A 19,986-nucleotide genomic window follows, 5' to 3' on the forward strand; every position below is an offset into this window, starting at 1 on the left:
TTTCGCTTGAACTCCACTGACAGGTGCACTAGTTGAGTTAGAGTAGTTTGTTATTACAGTCATTTTAATCCACGGACTGTAAACGGTACACGGCAATTTTGCGGCCTGGAGTTTGTTTTGTAAATGCCATATGCAGTGATATACTCCGAAAAAGGTTTTGCTTTAGAAAATCTGTAGAGCTACTAAGAGAGAAACTCACACCACAAAAGGTTTGCTAAATACCGATAGATGGCGTAAAGAGTGCAGTTATTTAAATTAACAGGGAGACTGTGATACAGTTAGGGACTAAATTTAACATAAGGAACTGTTTTTTTGGTTGATTTTATTGTTATTATTATTATAAACCTCAGATCAACCCTAATAGTCCTAACCGCCAGCATTTTTTTTACACAAACTGCGTTTAAATTGTTTCTGTGTGCGCCACCTACCGGAAGTTAGCAAACCTGTGGTGTGAATTCCTGTGTTAGTAGCTCTAGGTAGAAAATCACGCTAGTGTGTCAATTTTCGGTCATGTATATTTATCCTCACACGATTTTCGGCTCGTCTCTGCGTCATGCCTCCATATAGTCCCGTGTCAATAAATTATCCAGGGCAATTGCGTTAAGATCGGCCTTCGCCCACATTTGCGCACGCCAATTTACCCTCTCGGGACCATTCCAACTTATCCACAAGGTGATGTCTCGTTCACTGAGGTGCATTCTTCATGGTGCTGGCCTCTCGCCTACTTACAGCTGCTTTCAATCATCTCAAGCACTTTTCAAGGTAAATTGTTTAGAACCCGCGCGCTTAGGCACAGGCCCTTGTGTTTCTCGTGGTCGTAATTGCCAGTTCGAGGTTCATTCTCAAGTTTTGCGACCCGTTCACGAGGCGCAGACTTTAGTGTTTGATTACAGTTTACGCCCATCGCGAACGTGTCCCTTTCTGCGTCTTTTGGTGGTTCTTAAAACGCTTAAAACGCGTTTTGTGAATAGTTTTGCGCTTTGGCATCAATTGCTGCTTTGATATTGCGATAGTTAATGGCGGACAAATCTAAACCACTTTGCCTTTGCTGACGTTGCCCAAATTTTCACAGTGACAAGTTACACGAAATAAAGCTCATTACGACTGCCTCAGTGGCTTAAAAATCTACCAAAGCCACATGTAAGTCTGGTTGTAAAGCCGCTTTGTTTAGTTGTGGTTCATGCCGTCCTTGTTTTCTTCACATCGTTGGCGTAAAATCGAATATGAGGCACTTAAATCACTTGCAGATATTTGTTTCATCTTGACGAGTAATGTGTTACTGTTACCAAAATAAAACTATGCATTTGCCTTTTCTGCTGGTGCTTACATAAGTTTCCTACACCGCCTCTTGTGGCCAAAGAGTGACACTTACAGCGATTATAAATGTCAACATCCATAGAGGAAAAGTCGTTCATTAGCCTTGGTTGGTAAATGTTATAAGAGATTTTGTCCTGTAATTAACAGACAATTGGGAGAATATTTTTGTCTAAATGCTCTTTGTTAATCGTGAGTTTGGCAAATTATGGTGTAATTGGAGATAGAGTTTTAGTGTTGCTTTGCGGGAACCTTTTGACAAAGATCTGGTGTAGAAATACCAAATAGGAAAGTAATGGGCTTAGTAGATAACAGTTGTGACTTGTCTTAAGTATTTTTTTATCAATTTTGTTGTGTTATGTAAGTACAAGTTAGTTCTGTGTAAATTTGCAGTTTTTCTGTGCCGTGTCAAAGCCCTGAAGGTGTTTGTGCAACCAGCGATTTACTTAAAATAGCCCAAATTGCTATCAAAATGAAATGAATCTATTGCTTGTGGCCTTGTTTAAACACAGGCGTTTTCAATTGCGCTTTCAAACCATAAAAAGGTTATTTTGAAACTTAATCACGTCTGTTGGTTTCTGAAGATTTGACCCGCGCTTTTTTTCCGTCTGTCTGTCGGCGACTCAACGCAAGAAAACTGGTACGAACCAGTCCAAACCGGTTTCTGCCTACTCGCGGCTTTGGCATTTTCCTATTTTTATCTTGTTGTCTAATTTTTTTGATTGTTTTTATATTGTTTTGTTTTGATGTACAACTAATCCGCACAAAAAGTCTAGGGATCGTATGACATCGGCGACACACTTGATACGCATAATACCCTTGTATACCTTATGCGACTAGCCCCGACCTAAAAGCATTAGCTTGTGGTTACATTTAATCCGTATACTTTATCTAGACTGTTGACCGTTCGCTACTTGACACCTAAACACTACAATAGACTTCGTCGGTGGGCTAAAATGCGACCCTGTGGAACACCTTTTATACCCGCGCCTGGCTACAAAACCATGCGTTGATAACTGATCCATGATTGAGACTGATAGATCGTTATAAGCGCAAGTATAAAGGGTATTCGTGCCCTGCTTACGCGGCTTTATGTCACAGTATTACCAGGATCATCGCTTCAGCCAAAGATCTCTCTGTTCTTTCATGTTGGCTGATCCTGCAACTACATCAGGGGCTTTCTTCGCAAAATCCCGTGACGTCACAATCCCGTCAGACTGCTTGTGGGTTCGTGACGATCCGGATTATTAATGTAATGGGAGAAGTTATGTAGCCTTGAGATTTTTTGAAAATATGCTGCTTTATGAAGTTGTATGTGCATGCAATGATGTTCAGACTTTTAATAGGTAACATTAGCCCAGTTGTTGACTGCGATACTGAAAAGTTTCATATTTTGACATGTTGTTTGTTTTACAGAGATTTTAGGGCATGTAAAATATTTTGTGCTGATTGTTATGGTACTTTTAAAGTGAAAGGGGCTCCGAGACCTTACTAAAGTACTGGGAAACCGTAAGTCCTTTTAATGTTTCATAAATTAGGTTACTTATCAAATTAAGCTGCAACTTCGACCACACTTTATTGAAAAGCCATTTATGTTCGCTGTAAAACTATGATATAAATCACACATTGGCAAAGATGTACAGATCATAAAAAAGTTATGTTATGCGTCTGTAACAGCGATTTATCTTTGATGGGCAAACATACTCTAAAAGTCTATCGTATCAAGAAAAGATTAACATAGCTAAAAACTCATTGTATGAAAGCATATTTTCCTTAATAATTCAAAAATGCATGCGCTTATTTTGGTGGTGTGGGGTAACAAAGCACCAAATAGGCGTTTTTCGATTCAGTTTAGTTGGAACTTTCAACAAAAACACAAATTTCCTTGGAAAGGCTTGCCGTTTGGCGCCTATTCTTGCACCACGTTGGTTAGTGTTGTGTTTACACGTGGAAGCACACTGAACAACTTCCCATGAGGAACAATGACCGGCGGATTTGCCATGAAGCGAAAAACGCCGGGCTTGGAGCCATTTTGTAAAATTGTCTTCCCATGCGTGTGTTTCTAATTTATACTCACTCTCTTGCCTGAAGCTTGAGTTAAAGTTAATTTTTCCCGCCCATACTATTTCTCCCTCAACAATATTACGGAAGTCAAACGTTTTGTACCTTTTGCTAATTGTGCATTCAAAAAAACACTTTTTTATCCTCTTTGGCGTTAAAACGAAAGTCGCAGTCGACAACACAGGTCAAGAGGAATTGTTAATTATCTTCCTGAAACCGCGTCTTAAACATCGAGCAAAAATTCCACCAACACCAAACCTCGTATCGGAAAAGGCGCCACAATGCACCAAAGTTGTGGCAATGAGGTCAAAGAAGGCTGGTGCCGAATATAGACCATAATACCCAGGCTTTAGGCTTCCACGAGCAGAGACAGACCAGACACTGTCGGTGTAATTGCCGGAAAGGTATCTCGCCTGCGTTTCATTTGTTTTTCGTTCTTGTCTTTCGCTGAAGGGTTGACAGGTGGTGAACCTCGGAATGTGGTGTTAAGTGCTAGTGTCCCGGTATGACATTTTGCCCTCTTTAAATGGTTTAGAAAAAAGACCTCGTGTTACCTTTTTAATTGTTTTTAATTTTCTTATTTAGCAAAACAAATTCATATGTTACTGAACACACACAGTGCGATACATTTTAAAGCGGGCGACTCTTTGTTTCTTTTTTTTTCGGACAGTAAAATTCATCTGTTTTTCCATTAAAGCTGTTGATTTGTGCCAGCCATGGACAGTGTTTTTTTAAGGTGTTTTTTTCACCTTAAATTTCTCCAGCGGTTTCCCAAAATTTGGACGGCTATTTTTTGCAAATATGGCTATTTTTTGGTATTTAAATGAAACACTTGCGGTCTCTTAAAACTACTTAGCGGTCACCCAAACCAAACCTTAAAAAAAACCTGGCCATGGACGTCACACAGGAGTTTTGTACAAACCAGCGGTGGACAGGTATAGTCGTGCACTAGCGTTCAACCCAGTTGGCCTTTTGATTTATCCTCAGGCCGCAACACGCAAAACAGTTTTAACGACTACATGTGTTGAAGAAAGTCACGCAGGAATTTTGTGCAAAGGTTAGTACAATGCGGCGTTTCTAATTTGTATAGCATACGCACAATGTCTCATTCGTCACGTCAAGCCACAATTTTACTTTCCACCCTAAATACCACACCCATTAGTGGCTGCGAGCAGTCGAAAGTGTTCCCTACGTTGGCCTAAAACAAACAATTAGCAAAGGTGGCCGACGCCGAAGCTGTCAGCGCTATTCAGAAATTGAACATTTTCCTTTTGCTGGAATTGTCTCTTGTATTCTACTTCGGGATGACCTTAAGTGACCTGTGATGACCCCGTTTTGACGAGGCGTGAAAAGGCGAGAGCACTCCCGAAGGTTTCGCTCGAAAGCAGCTCTGTAATTCGATTTAAAGCAGTGCTGATTGACGTGGCTCGTTCGGTTAATGTAAGACAACCTATGCTGGTAGTTAAATACATCGTTTAAGAAAAACACGACATGTTTATTGGCATGTGCTTTCAAAATCTCAGAGAAAAATTTTCTCCACCGCGTTGCATTTTAACAGTTTCGTTTAGCCTGTAAAAAAGGACAAAACTCGTTTTCTTTCCATTTTGTGCAGCATTTGCCTGATGAACGAAAAATTTGAAGTGAATTAAATAAACATGCACAAATATTTTAAAAATGGGGAAAGAGACAACAAACGCACACGTCACAACCTAATACTCCCTTTTTTGTACATATTATAAATTGCAAGGAGTTTCAGATTCTCGATAATTTGCGCGGTTTTTCAGTATTCGATCCAATCTCGGTGTTAAAATTTTTTTAATCGAACTCCAAAAGCCGTATTCACAAATCTACACGGCAATCAGCTACAATGCATGTGAACTTCGATATCCCAAAGACCCATACCAATTCCCACGAGCCAGTAGAGGCAGCCAAATCAGCCGCTTGTACAACTTAACGAACGTTTAACTAACCACTATAACCGCACGGTGACCTTGTTCTCTACGCATTGCCGCGCATGTATTTGACGTGCAGCGTACCAAATGTGCATCACGTTTATTTTTGCACAGAGCTGTAGTAAAACGCATTCAATTAAGGGCATGTTCCTATAGCAAGATGATTTACAGCTACCTCTTAAATTATGGCGTTGTTTTTGTGCATTTAAAATGAACTAATTTGAAACCTTTTCTCTTTCTTGCTTTCCTCCAAATGCCATGTAAGGATCGAAACGAAAGTGTGCACAAAATTTATCGCGAACTTTTTGCATTTGAACATAGTGAAGTGGGTTTAATTTACGTTTTATGTTAACAAACAACACTACAATTGTGAAATTTAGATTTGAAAAGCATCGCATGTAAGTTTGACGCTTGATGTAATGCACTTGACACAAAGCTTTAATATCCGGTTTCTATTTTAGAATATCGCCACGCTACTTAAATTCCCATGCAATCGCATAATGTGCATTTTCGCGTATCTTCCAAAGCGCAGCTATAAATTAGGGTCTTAACGAAAACTCGCCATGCCTGTGAAGGCCTAGCCAAGCGGCTCTAGTCCTAACGCATTATACGACCAGTAGGCGTTTCATGTCTTAATTGCCTCCCCCCTCTGGGAATGCCAACTCGAAATACTTCTCATGGTTGATTTTGCTTGCTAACGCGGCTCACAGGGTCAGCATGTAAATTTCCGGGGTTAGTTTGGTCGATTGTTGCCTGCTGCTAAAAGCTTTTTCGGCTATAGGTTGCAGTACCCTTTTTAATACTTTTTGTCTTCTAATTTTTGTAGCTCAACTGCAATTAAAAATTGAGTAAAATGCTTTTATTTTTTAGCTTGTTGATCAGTTTTGTAATTTGTTTAAAATATAGTGTAAAACATTGTTTTTTCGGGGTCAAAAACCCTTGTTGCAACGTTTAGGAGCAGAAGAACATTTAAAATGTGTTCTGTGTCCTTTGTTGTTAGTTGTCTAGCTTGTTTTGCATTTAAAAGTGTACGCATAGGTCAGTGGAGCGTTCGAAATGTCGATGCTGTAACAAGATTCGATTAAAGTGCATTGGCGTAACAAGCACGGAGAGTGTTTTGATTCAGTGAACTTTTTACCACCTTGTGTACTTTCCGCTCTCTTGGCCTTGGAAGAGCGCCTGTAGTTAATTTCCGGATTCAAGAACGATCGCAAGCATTTATGAGTTTAATTATGAGGCTTTAGACGCAAATGGCATCATTCTAAACGAAAAAAAGATTAAACATGTGTGTGTAAAAAAGATAGCGCATGTTTGATGCAGTCAGGATTTGCAAAGTGGACATCAGAGTAAACCTCATTAAGTATGGTAATTTCCATCTTTATCGGTATTTAAAGGTCACTGTTGCTTCTGTGCACTGCACGTGAAGGGGCAAACATTTAATTTCGCGATTTCTTCAAATTGAGTTTCTGAGCCTTTGACAAACAAATCAATAAAACCTGCAATTTTAGCTCTTTACCTTGCAGTGATCCTGCAAAAAACGACTATTGCCGCGCGAATCAATTTTTCACCTTCTGTTCAAACTACGGAGCTGTCTTAGGCTCTAGCGGCCAACTGATCGGCGATCTGTCAGCCAACATCCAGAAGCAGAACCAGGCGCTGCTTAAATATTTGCCAAACTTCGACTCACCCCGTTATTTAATTAAACCTGCTGACTAACAATGCCCAGCGCTGATGCTGACGTCATGTGATAGATGACTTGGGACTGTCGACTTTTCACGTGCGGGACCGTCTCATGTGGTCGACTCTTTCATCCGCCTGTTGAACCACGCGAGGACAATGGTCGGTTTGTGTGTTTGTAGACTTTTGTGTGCAGTAAACTGAGCGAAGGTGATGGTGTGAGTTTACGTTGAAGACCCGGGAATCGAACCCACGATCTCGAGATCAAGTTACGCATAGAGATATTTTGAAAGTTCTGGGAATGGTAGTTAAGTTTTTGTTGAAGTTTTGCCATTTTACTATCAGACAAGTTTTATAACAAGGTTTCCAGTTATGGCAAAGTGAGCAAACAAAAAAGCCTTTTTGTTAGGACAAATAGATTTTTTATCGTATTCTTCAAAATTTCTCTATGGTTGAATTTGTTTTAGCTATATAATGTTGGAAACGGCTTGCTAGGGTGAAACATACCGACTGGGCCGGACAGAAAAACTCGATAAACACCATTAGGCAAAACTTTGTAGTTTTGAAACCGCCTTTTTCTATAGTTCAACCAGTAACTTTAGTTGCAAAAGCTTACCATTGTGCAGTGGCGTAAGATTGTCAACAAACCCAAGTGTTGAATTGCCCCATGCGCTCGTAAAACCTTAGGCCGCTATATTTGCTTTCCATAGACTCCGAAAGGCAAACGCGATCGTAAACACGTTGATAAATTAACGGTAGCTCGGTGCGGGATCTTGTTTGCTGAGCTTTTTACTCCATCAAACCTTTCCAGCGCGGGCGCGATTAATTGCCCCATTGTCGCTTTGTTTGAACACGGTGAAAGCGATCTCTTTACCTTCTGTGGATCCTCAGGCAGGGCGGATCACGTGACTTGGATTAAACCGCGCAAAGTAGAAATTTGTTTTTTTGTAAATGTTTTCTTTTAGAATTGGAACATGTATTGTTTTTTTTACTCTGCTGTTTTATAATTATTTTTCCGAATGTAGTTTTCTGCGGTTTACGGTTCAAACTATCGTAACTGTTTGTGTGAATTCCATTTAGCGCGTGGTTTGCCCCAAAGTGTATAACGAGTCAGAAACGGATATTTTCTAGAACGTGTAATTTTTAAGGGTGGTTACAAGTCACAGTTCAACTTGCAAGAAATTAAATTGTTGTGTTTGAAGAACAACACATTGTCTAATAGTGGATGCTCGTGTTATCCTGTGCCAGCAGCAATGCGTGAACAGCGTCTTTGACACCCAGCATCTACAATAAATGGCGCCAAACCGTTTTAACCGCTTTTCAATTTTCCGAACAAACAGGTATACAACAAACATAGAAGTATCGTACCCCGTTTTAGCCTTAACGACGTGACGTAAACTTCGTTTCACAGCAACCGATTTCCTTATGCTTCCAGGTTTCCATTTCAAAAAACGTTGTCTGTGCCAGTGTTTGTATTGTTTAATATGCAGAGTACCACAATCCCGCTGCAATAACATACACGGTCGCCCTGGGACATTGTACGCAGTGTGTGATGAAATTATGTGGCTTGGCGGCATTGGACATGAAAGCATGTGTCACAATATGCATTGCAATTACACTGGTATCTCTATCATGTTATAGGAAAGTACCCCAGTCCCGAAATAACCGGAATCCCACAGGCAGCAAGCATCTCGCGTTGTATGAGGTTTGTTCCAACGTGCGTGTTTGTGTTGTTATGGAAGGTTTATATCTTGCTAATTAAGGTTAGTTGGACAATAGTCTGGCGCTGGTTGTGGTTACTAGTTGCAAACGGCGTTTTACTTTTTTATTCCGCCGACAAGATTTACTGTACCTTTGATTTATTGCAAATAGTGCTTGAAGGTGAAGTATCAAAGAGAAAAAAACGAGGACTTTTGAAAAGTGCGCTGTTATTCGAGTTATCAAACGCCCTTTGCTCGCTGTTAATATTCCGCTTCGCCATCAAAGCCACAAAATGTCATTTATCAAACCCTAGCGCCATTAAATTCAGCAAATCCACACATCTTTTATTTTCCCGCGCAGTACTGAGTCAAGAAAAATGCCATTCGTCTTGCGTGGACTCCCTCATGTTGATGGAAGATCCAGTTTCAGAGCCTTAATGACGTAACAGTTTACGCGTGAATGCGCACAGAGGCTCCCCTGTGTCATTATCGGTTTAGCAAAGAGCCGGGCTCGTTTCTTCCTCTTTGCCTTTGCACCTGCATCAACAGCAAGCCAACACCTTTGTTTGTGTAGGTTTTTTGGCAAAATGGCAGCTTCTTGACCGTTTTTAAGCGTGGGTGAATCTCAGAGGTGTTATGATAGATAAAGTCTAAATTCGGAACAGTAGTTTTGGCAACTATTCGACACTTTCATCAGTTTTTGTATAAAGGCACCGCCCTGCGCAGTATTGGGAGGTTTAGGCTTATTACTGTGGAATACATAGTTTTATATTTTGCTTGCGTTAAAAAAATCGTTTTAATCCAAGTAACAATAATAAATGTTTAATAGTTATCACATACAGCTCTCGTTTACTGCTTAAAACATAGTTAGGTTAATCACATACCGCTTTGGTTTACTACTTAGGTTTAGGAGATACTCAATATATCCATTTACTTACGTTACTCAAAACTAATATTCTTGTGAGCTATATTTGACAATTTCATGTATATCAGGAGAACTCAAAAAAGCAGAAAAAACTTATCGAGAAAAAAAATTGGCCCAAAACTTTCCATTCCTTTTCCCCATTGTTTCATATTTATCTCAACCGCGCACCCTACTGTTATCGCTGACGTTATCAGGCAGATAGAGAAGAGTTTGACAAAGAACGTGACTGTGCACCGCATTCCCCTGTCTGTGTGGATTCTGTCGAAGAGCGTACTTCTGCTCTTGTTTATTTATCATCGATCGATACCAAGATCTTCGGACATATGTCATTATGTCGGTCACGCATCACTTGAAAGGCGTTCCACCTCGCCGCACACACCCTTTGTGTGTCCATTTTACGGTGGGTGCCATTGTAAAGCGGCCCGGTCCTTGTCAATCGGCGCTACGTAAATGTTGCTCCGCGGCAACACAATGGAAACGATTTCCATGAAACTGAAACGATGTTTGGCGTGTTTGTACGATGATATCATGATCAATGTTTCATCCAACTTTTTATATGTCGAGGCGTACACAAAACACAAGGTTCCCAAGTGCATTTAGGACTACAAAGCAAGCTAGTGATCTGAAAAATGTACCGTTTTTTATGTGCAGCAGAATATGCGATTCCGCAAGATTTACATGAAAATCATGGCACCGTTGCGCGGTTTGTTATGTGGGAAGTCAGCAGGGCTCACGAAAGAACCATGGTACGCCAACACGAATGTTTCATTTTTTGGCAATGTAATGAACTATTAATCCCTTCACACTTCCGATTTTTAATTGTTTTTTTTTTCGTGGTTAATGGAATACCTCCTTTTTCGTTTTGGAGTTTTTAAAGCCAAGTTTGGGAAATAAATATATTTTTTTCGTCAGAGCTGTTTTTTTCGTACAGCTTATAGGAGCCATAGACTGGCATTGTAACAATTTCCAAGTGGTACTTCCTCTTTAGAAACGTACGTTTCCTGGTCGCACAGAGTCGAGCCAAAACGTTGGTTTATTTTCTGTTTCAAAGTACCCCAAACCCAAATTGGCAACATACACAACATGTTACCCAAACTTTGACCTTTTAAAACCGCTGGAATGGTGCACACCTGGTTCTTATTTGGTTTTCACAACAAAGCCATGGCTTGCTTGCACAACCTTTTCAATGCATAACGACTCGGATCTTAGGCCAACGACCGCCCAGTGTTTGTTTTCAATAGCTATCAGGGCAGCAGTGATCCACGGTTTTCACAACAAATTGCCGCCCTGCACGAGTTTCTCTTGTGGCTCTGTATATTTTCTTTGCATTTCGCCCGCGAGATTGCTGACGTCACGAAGCAGCGCGTGACGTGGCTGTTTTAGGACGGAGCTGCAGTTGTGACGTTAGTAGTGTATTTTCGGGTGATTTGTCTTTTTGACTTCGATTTCGCTCAATAACAGTGCGAATGATAGATACTTTTTCAATTTGACGTTCTTTCTTTTGACTCGCAACTTGTCTGTTTGTAATTCCAAAGCTTTAAGTTTCTCTCTTTTACCCATTTTAAACTTTTTTATTTCCAGTTTTTTTACACATGTATTTTGTTTAAGGACCAACGTATGTTGGAAACTTCGTGTAACTATTTTTTTGTCTAATTCAGTGGTTCCCAAACTGTGGGCCATGGCCCAGTAGTAGGCCACCAAGACATTTTCAATGGGCCACAGAGCCATTTAAACAGATTCTACTCTTTTGTTCTACTGTAGATATTATGCGCTTTGTTTTGAAAAACGTAATATTTGCAAAGAATTCCGAATCTTGTTGCCAAATTTCTGGAGCATGTATCTCATTAAAAATATATTGCTAGAAACCATTTCGCCTGTTTTTGAGTTATTTTTTGTGCCCAAATTTACAGTACGTGGTGAGCCACGAATCGCTATTAAATAGACATTTGGGCCACAGACCAAAAAAGTTTGGGAACCCCTGGTCTAATTGCTATCGGCGAAGTCACACATATATTGAGCCAAGTGCACGTATAAACCATGTTCGTCTAACGTGTACAAATTCAAGCACCTCTCGATAATTAAAGCGTAAACTAACCATCAGTGAGCGCTAACCCGACCAATAGCGCCAATGAACTGTAACAGTTATTAAATGGCGACCCTTCGCTAATTGCTTTGGCATTTGGGGACCGAAATAGGCCTGTTATTTATGGTTAACGAGGCGTTGATTGCTGTGCTCATAACTTCAAACGCTTTTGCCATGTTCAAAAAGCTTACTGGCCTACATACAGTGTTTGTTACGCATAATTTGGGGTGTCGCCGAAAACATTGGAGACGGTTTATAATTTCGTGACCAAGTTCAGAAAGTTGAACAATATGTTAGTAGATAATTTATGGTTTGCGCATAAAAAACGCGTGAAACTTTCAGTTTTATCAAGTGGCATTTGCATATGTTTTTTGGCAATGAACAATACGAAACTCAATGTCAGATATTTCCATATTTCACCTGAACGAAAACAGTTTTGAAACGTTGTGACCATTTTTTTGCTACTTTTCCAATACGCGAAAATTGCATTCACCCGTAATAGCTTCTTAATTATGACAATAATGCTTAGCAGCAACCAAATGAACTTAACTCAACTGTTAGCGGTGTACCTCACCCGAATAACGTCAACGTCCAATTGGAGTTTTTCTTCAAAACATTATCGTTGAAAAGGCGTACAAGGTAGAAGTATCGGGCGGCAGAGACGAGACACGTAAAGACAACAAAAAAGCAATTACAGTCTTGCCCTTTACAGCCAAAACATGAAACCTGTGTTTTCCAAAACACTCCTCGAACGTTGTTTACACCGGGTCCATTTCGGGTCGTTACCTACGTTCCTACTTTCATTATTGTTCCAGAAAAAGATTTTTAGCGATCTCGTAACATTGCCCACAAGCGGTCACGGTGACTTGCTTTCGAGTCCATTATTGCCTGTTTCGACTGGGGCGAACCCGGGCCCCCGCGGGGTGTAGATTTACCCCACCGCGAAACCCCGTCCGACCTCAGACACAGCAATGCTGCTAAAACGGAAGTTTGCCAACTTGTCGTTGTCTAGCAGCGACTGGCGGACTTTCGTTCTGCTAAAGCGTTCACTTGACCAAATAAAGCGCTGTGATTGGCGAAGTTAAATTTGGTATTTGTAACAACGCGCCTAAACACATTCTACACTTCGATAAAAAAAATTCGTTGCTTTGTTTTTGTTTAATGGTAACAATATGTTCTCCAATTTTATAGTTTGCTGTGATTAATTTAATCTCGATAGCATACAACTCAAAATGTTAATTTTGAAACTTGTGTACATGCAAGGAGGTCGTACATGCCTAGCAGAAACCATGTAATGAGATTGCTTCCTAATGAAAAAAGTATGTTTGCACTTCCGCTTGTCAAATTTTCGAGGCAAAAAAGGCATTTTGTTCTTCCTCGCGGTTGTACAGGTATTTGTTCAGACGGGAGAGGCAAATTACGGCGTTCTAACTTTCAGGTAGCGTGGTTCGACTTGCTGCGGTTAAGAAGATTATGTTCTCTGCATCAGGTGTGTATGTTTTGGGACAAACAAGCATTGGCCCGCTGATCTCTACGACCACATGAGCGATAAATTGAACTCCCAGCGAACGACTTCTCGATGTTTCCACTCATAACATGAAACGCTTTGCTGGTTTTCCGTGAGTTTGCGAACATTTTATTCTTCAACCGACCTGAAAAGTTTACGTTTCATTGCGAGTTTTTCTTCAACAAAATTGTTTTTGTTTGAATCTCATATTCAGTTGCTGAAGTCAAAAGTTTGTTGTTGTTTAGCTGTAGATCTATCTCACTATAAAACTTGTTTTTTTGATTTATATTGGCATTTCAATATAGCACCCTGTTACCACTTTTTGTTTGTATCAAAAGCAGAAATTGAAACGTAGTTTATATTGCAGATAAATCATTCCTTGATTTTGTTTATAACGCCATCACAAAATTTCCTGAATTGTGTAGTATATAATTGGCAGATTTATTGAGTTATTTATTTTGCGAATCCATCTATATTGAATACCAAACGTTTCACATCATTCTTTTCTCTTTAAGGTTAGCTATGGCGAGATCCCCAGTTCGCTTCTGGCTAATTACCCTCAGAACGTTTTGCTGATATGTTTTTACGCTCATGTAAGTGCTAGGGCAGGCATCAAAAAGACTGCGTTTTATATCTCGACAATTTATGAACAAAATAGGGACCAGTTCATTATGCTGACTGTTGAACGCTTTTCATGGTTTTTGATCAACCGAAGTTTATCAGCAAAACAACGAAATAGTGGACACGTTAAGGACCGTATAGGGCCTGTTTAAACTAACTGTAAACCTCTTTGCCTCATGCTGGTGAAAATTACGGACTTATAGCATCTTCTTTCGATATGAACTGCACAGTATAGTTTTGGGCTGTAGCAATTAAGCGATGTCTCACAACGTTCTTTGGGTACGTGACCTTCAATAATTTGCTGTTTGTGCCCAAGGTCAACTGAAGGCGAATGTGGTTAGATACACAAGCAACGCAATTAGTTGCACGTTGTTACCTTATGACTGTATTTAGTCCCGAAACAGAGCGTCGATTCTTATCTTTCTGTAATCCTGTATGGCTGGCCCCGCGAGCAATATGGAATCATGTACAATTCAACGAAATGTTTTGTTTGGTTTACCGCAGGCACGTCGGCGAAATACCAACAAACTCTACAAAATGTTGCAGTTATTTAGTGATGCTAGTCTTTTAACCCTATTGTATGTCTAAGTTGATATCTATGTGATTTTGTTACAAGGGTTTCATATTTCCCATATTGCAGTGAAATAACATGAAACTTGAAAAAACGCCTAAACAGGGAGGGTTAACTTAAATGTATTCAGTGTTACAAGGGTAAACGAAGCACAACTGTTTCAAAGATAAGTCCTATGTCATCTGCTGATCGCCTTGCACAAAATTTATTGCGCAAGTGACATACAAGCAACCCAAAACTGACAAGTACGTTCGTCTTACTTCTTCGGTTCATCTGATGTGATGTCACCCGAAAATAGGCGCGTTTTGCCTTTCCGATGATGTAGTGTCGTATCTGCTTGCTTTACAATGCGGCCACTTGTGTTATACTTTGTATTCGCAGACCCGTAACCTTAAAGCATACATATTTAAACATTTCTACACTTAGACATAGGTTTGGTTTCGTTCAAAATTGTGCGTGCATAAGATGCTGCATTGCGGAATGTGTAGTTTAAGTACTTTGAATTTAAAGAAGTTTTAAAGTAAGATTTGTTTTTTTATATTCCAAGCCCAATTAGGTATCGTTGATTACTGTATTTTCGTTTTTTTAACCAAATGGTGTCAATCAATTGATTGGAAAAATTTCTCCCACTCAAGATTATCGTTGTAGCCTACAATGTGCTATAAAAAGCAAGATTTCTCGTAAATCAATATTAGAGACAATAAACTTGCTAGTAAAATTTTATTGATCTGATTTCATTGGTTGCTTTGAATTTAACGATATTGATTTGCCAAGTAAAACGTTTTTTGATTGGTTACTTAAACGTTTTACCAGATGCCAACGCCCGCAATGTAAAGTTCAGCGACGGCCAGAAAAATATAAAATCTAGAACCTTGTGTAGAACATACCAAGTCGCAAAGCAATGTTGCCAAATACCAATAGCCCATTATTTTCTTTTATGTGAAATCTACACACCGCAAACGCTTTGCCATTCTTTATTGAAATTACACGGACCAACATAGGATTGCTCTACGGTCAATATCTAGCAATAAATGGCAATAAAACTTTTCCAGCTTCAGGTCATATACAAGTTATTACGAGCAATTCTTATTTAAATAAAATTTAAAACCACTTTGTCATGGCATATATTTTCTTGTGCAACTATAATTTTGCGGATTTTAAGAAAATCCCTTTTTTCTTCGCAAAAGTTACATCAAAATTTTTAATACAAAACATTTCTCATTTTCAGCTATTTGCCTTAGATTTGGCCATATAGCATCTTCGTTTATCGCCCACCAAAGCTGCTAATACATTAACGTGGCAACAACTGGATGGCCTAGAATTTCTTGCGTCCATTAGTCGCCTCTAATTGGCTATTTCCTTTTCACAATTGACCAATCGTTGAGCTCTGCGGGTGCTCGCCATTGCTCGTGCGAAACCCTAATGCGCAACGGATGGCCTTCGTCATGGGACTTGTATTGTTGAGTAACTGACTGTCTCATTTTGATGATTTTTCCCGGCTTGCGAAATGCCTTTGATCTCTTAGGGAATTGCCAAATTAACTGGCTGTTTTTTCGCCTTTGTAAGTATGTTGTTACGTTTTTAGATGATTTCAATGCTCGCTTTGGGAGCAAGTGTTACTTCCTTGCTAAGTCCATTGACTTCCATCATATCCGAGTGTTGTGTGTTTTATTTTTGGTCTGTTTTTCCCGGTCTATAATTATCATCGCAGGAAATACGTTTGCTCTCATGGTGAAACTCGTTTAATACCAAAGTCCGCTTTACTAGTCTGACCACTAGGTTTTTCATTGATGTTAATAAAGTGTTATGTCACTAATACATTTCTTCTGTAGTTCGTAAACTTGATTGTAGTACTGTATTTTTCCTAACTAAAACCTACATTTGTTCGTTTTCGTCAGTTGCTTAAAAAGTGGCACTACATAACGATAATACTGGTGTATAACCACCATCTAAATATCGAACAATGCTGCTTATCCAACCAACTAGCTCCAAATCTTCTTAATCCCTGCCCTGCTCGTTTAAAAACAAAAGAAATCCCAACAACTCAGGGCCAAAATCTCACAAGCTTGTTTATTTGTTTAATCCGCCGCGGACCGAAGATTACTTTTCGATTAGCAGATCACGTGCCTTGTAACCACGACAACGGCCTGCTGCAAAAACATGCGATCGTCTTTGCCTGATGGACGCATCGTCATTGCTTTCGCGAGTGCGGTGGCGGAATTGTGACGTCACAAATCGCGTTGTTTGAAAACAATGGCACCATTGTGGTAGGCTTAGTGGGGTGTTGTTGTTTTTGCGAGCAACCGCAGTGTTATGTTAAAGTGGATGAGTGCTTCGTGTCGCACTGAGAGTGTCACTGATTGCGGTTTAAACTTTTATATCTATTCATCTCCATTCATTTTCTGGTATAACCATCGCGTTCGCCTATTGTACATAAGAAGCTTTTTGTGTTTAGTAGGCACGAGGCACAGGTTTTCTAACTGGGGTAAACTAAACATACTCGACAACGTTTTAAAGTTTGTTGGTGAATAAATTTGGGGAAAAGGGGGTAATTTTTCATCAAGGCCGAGGAGAAGACAGAAAATTTAGGTGTAGATCCGTCAGTGTAGAACAGATGTTCCTAAGCGGTTTTATTGTTAAGCGTAAATAGATTTCATCTTCTTTTTAGCCGTTTTGTTGCAAATTAACCAACCAACTGGTCTCGTTGTTACAGCACATTGATTGGCGGTGGGAATATTTTTTAACATTTACTCTTACCATTTCCTCTTCTGCTAAAATGCTGAAAGGAGCCCTACCCTGTTCTGCACAAAACACCGACTTGATTTGAATGAAAACAAAAATCGCGTTTGATCCTTGAGCGCCTTAAGCCGAGGATTTCAGTCCCATCTTACTTTGAGCATTTGACTCGAAAATGATCCGCTGACCGCACACCTGCTATGACGTAACAAGTCGTGTTGCCGGCGTCTTCTGTGACAAAGTTGAGTGGTTGGATTTTGCATTCCACGCATTTTCATGCCAGGCACGGCGACTTCAAAACGCCGCTGGCGAATGCCTTGTTTGCGATAAAAGCGAAGTCGAATCGAGTTTTGGTTAACTTGAGCATTAAATAGCGATGGCACGCGTCGCAGCATTTTCACATCGAGAGTTCTAAAAATTGAAAAACATCAAACCAGAAAATTACAATTTTATCAGTCTCATATCCGAGAACAAAATACGAAAAGCCAAACGTTTTTACTTGCTTTAACCGCCCAAATATTTTTTTTTTACTAACATAAATAAAATATGTACGAAACAATATTAAATTGCTATGTTCGTTTTTCAATGCTTGTAGAGAAAGAAGCCGTTTTCGCATGTCCTCTGATTTTGAGTTGAAATATGTTATTGGTCGTGACTTACTAAAACTGCCCGAGAACTCTTCACTTTGTTATGGAATATAGTTAAAGTTGCGAAGGGTCGTATATGTTTAGTTCAAACGCCGTTTAGCATGTAGTTGCGCATTTGTATACATTTGCATGTGCGGTGTATAATTTAAATTGTCAGGGTTGGAGGTGTAACTTTTATTTTTTTTCTACCACGATTCATAGTCCTGGGAGCAGTTAACACTCTTTAAAGACAAGAGGTGCCTTTGGCGTCGCATAAACACAAAACTCTGTCATTATATGCACGAAAATAGAGCAGCTATGGGTAAACAACTTTGAGGTGGCGTTCCCGCAGCACGAAATGACTTAGCAGTCCGCGAAATAATCCTCAGCGAAAGGAGAAACAGACTATGCGACCGCCTGACCAGTAATTACTGTATCGCCCTGGATTAAATACATCTGCTAGTTTTGGGATCAGCTTCAGCCGGTCCGGATCAGAAAGATCTTTGCAGCTAAAAGTCGCAGAAAATTGCACAATTTTAGGCAGAAGAAATTGCAAAGAAATTGAGTGTATGTGGAGGCGTTTGAAAATTCATAACCCACCATTTATGATGGTGATTTCTACGTTATGTCCTGGCATAAATCTATACACGTTTCATCTGTTGTGAAGTTTCAGATTTTGGTATGTTGTACTCATTTTTCATTCATTCTATTATTTTTACAGGTGTAGGTTATAGGGCTGCATGTAGATATAAAAACGTATGTGTTATGTGATCCACTTCGAGTTGAAATCGTGTCACACTTTATCAACTTTGGGATGAAACGAAAATCAAGTCTGAACAGGAAATCGCTGTAACGATGTTGCACCAGGTTATAGTAGGTAGTTTAGAATTAAATATTGCTTACTTAACATTATACCTTAAGACAGGCTCAAGCTGTGCGAGATTTTTACAGCGTTAATGTGGTTGAAGGGGTGTTTAATCGTGAAGTGAGTATTTTGTGAAGTAGGCCTATTTCTAACAAAATTTCGTATGAACAGCAGGTGCAACTGGCAATTTAGAAGACAATCGATACGTAAAGAAGGACTAAACCTAATCAACTGAACTCCACACTGTTAAGCCTCATTGCGAACCGTTCCTCTAACTGCCGTTAATCACCAAGGTGAAAAGACCATCGTGATTGATGTACGAGCGAGCTGAAATCAAATCTTTTTCGAGCACAAGCACGACGTAACATAGCCGGGCCAGTTAGGTTTCCTGCTTGGCCAGAACGGCCTCAAGTTCAGGACTCGCCTTGTTGATAGTCGTGGGTCACGCCACAGCAGAACTGTATAGATTCCGTGGCTATTAAAGTTTTGCCGAAACACTTTGGCGCAGCGTTTTGGACTAAGTTGCGGTCGAGACAACGATGCTCAGTTCATGCTTGTGTTTTCAACCATAACACCGCCCGAAAGTGTTGTCCTTGTTTTTGCCTCGGGGTTTGGGGGGGAGGGTGCAGCACGCGTTCGGTTTTTGTGATCCCCGTTTGCTCTTTCCGCATGTTGTCTGTTCTGCAAATACCGATGTACTGACGAAGGGTTGTTGGTTAGATCTTCGCAAACGTTGAAAAGAGAACGTGGTCTCTTCTGTTTTGTAAAGATTAACCAAACTTGGACTCGCATTTAGGTTTTGCGAAAGTAAAAAGACAATGCGTTTTTCAACCAACGACAGAGCGCAATAAAATCATTTGACGGCGTTTCAGATATAATACTGTGTGTATAGTGCGAGTAAAAGAGATTTTTAGTTCTGAAGTGTTAAGTTGCCTTTTATCGCGCTTAGGCCTGTATTCTACATTAACGCTCTTCTTGACATATGACAAGGCTACACTGTAATGAGTATGTGTATTTGAGTCTCAGGGTTGATTGCAATTGGTCACGAACTGCCCAATTATACGCCCTGCAAATTTACATAAGCAGCATATTGTACAGAAAACATGCCGGTACGCAGCGCAAAAAATTGTGGTCCGCGAACGATTATCTGTGACGCAACGCCCTTGAAGAATTGCTGTGTATCATATAAACCCAAAACACGTTTATCAAACTCGTAGGGCCTGGCCCAACCCAACAACTTTCTTGATCTCCGATCTAGCGGTCCGCGATGTCCACGATTTGGTTTGTTATTTTAAGGGCTCGCGCACGCAATTAATTTAATCGCTCGCCACGTAGCCTGGGGCTTCTC

General features: G+C 40.0%; 1 long non-coding RNA gene across 1 annotated transcript; it reads left to right on the forward strand.

Annotated features, from left to right (window-relative positions):
* Positions 1-331: 331 nt before the first annotated feature.
* Positions 332-13,716, forward strand: LOC145237819 (uncharacterized). Its single transcript, XR_013862040.1, has 2 exons — positions 332-2,823; positions 13,151-13,716. It is a non-coding gene; the product is annotated as an uncharacterized LOC145237819 (long non-coding RNA).
* The last annotated feature ends 6,270 nt before the right edge of the window (positions 13,717-19,986 follow it).

Source organism: Phallusia mammillata, chromosome 7 (assembly GCF_965637545.1).
Source record: "Phallusia mammillata chromosome 7, kaPhaMamm4.hap1.1, whole genome shotgun sequence".
In the NCBI taxonomy this organism is placed as follows: domain Eukaryota; kingdom Metazoa; phylum Chordata; class Ascidiacea; order Phlebobranchia; family Ascidiidae; genus Phallusia; species Phallusia mammillata.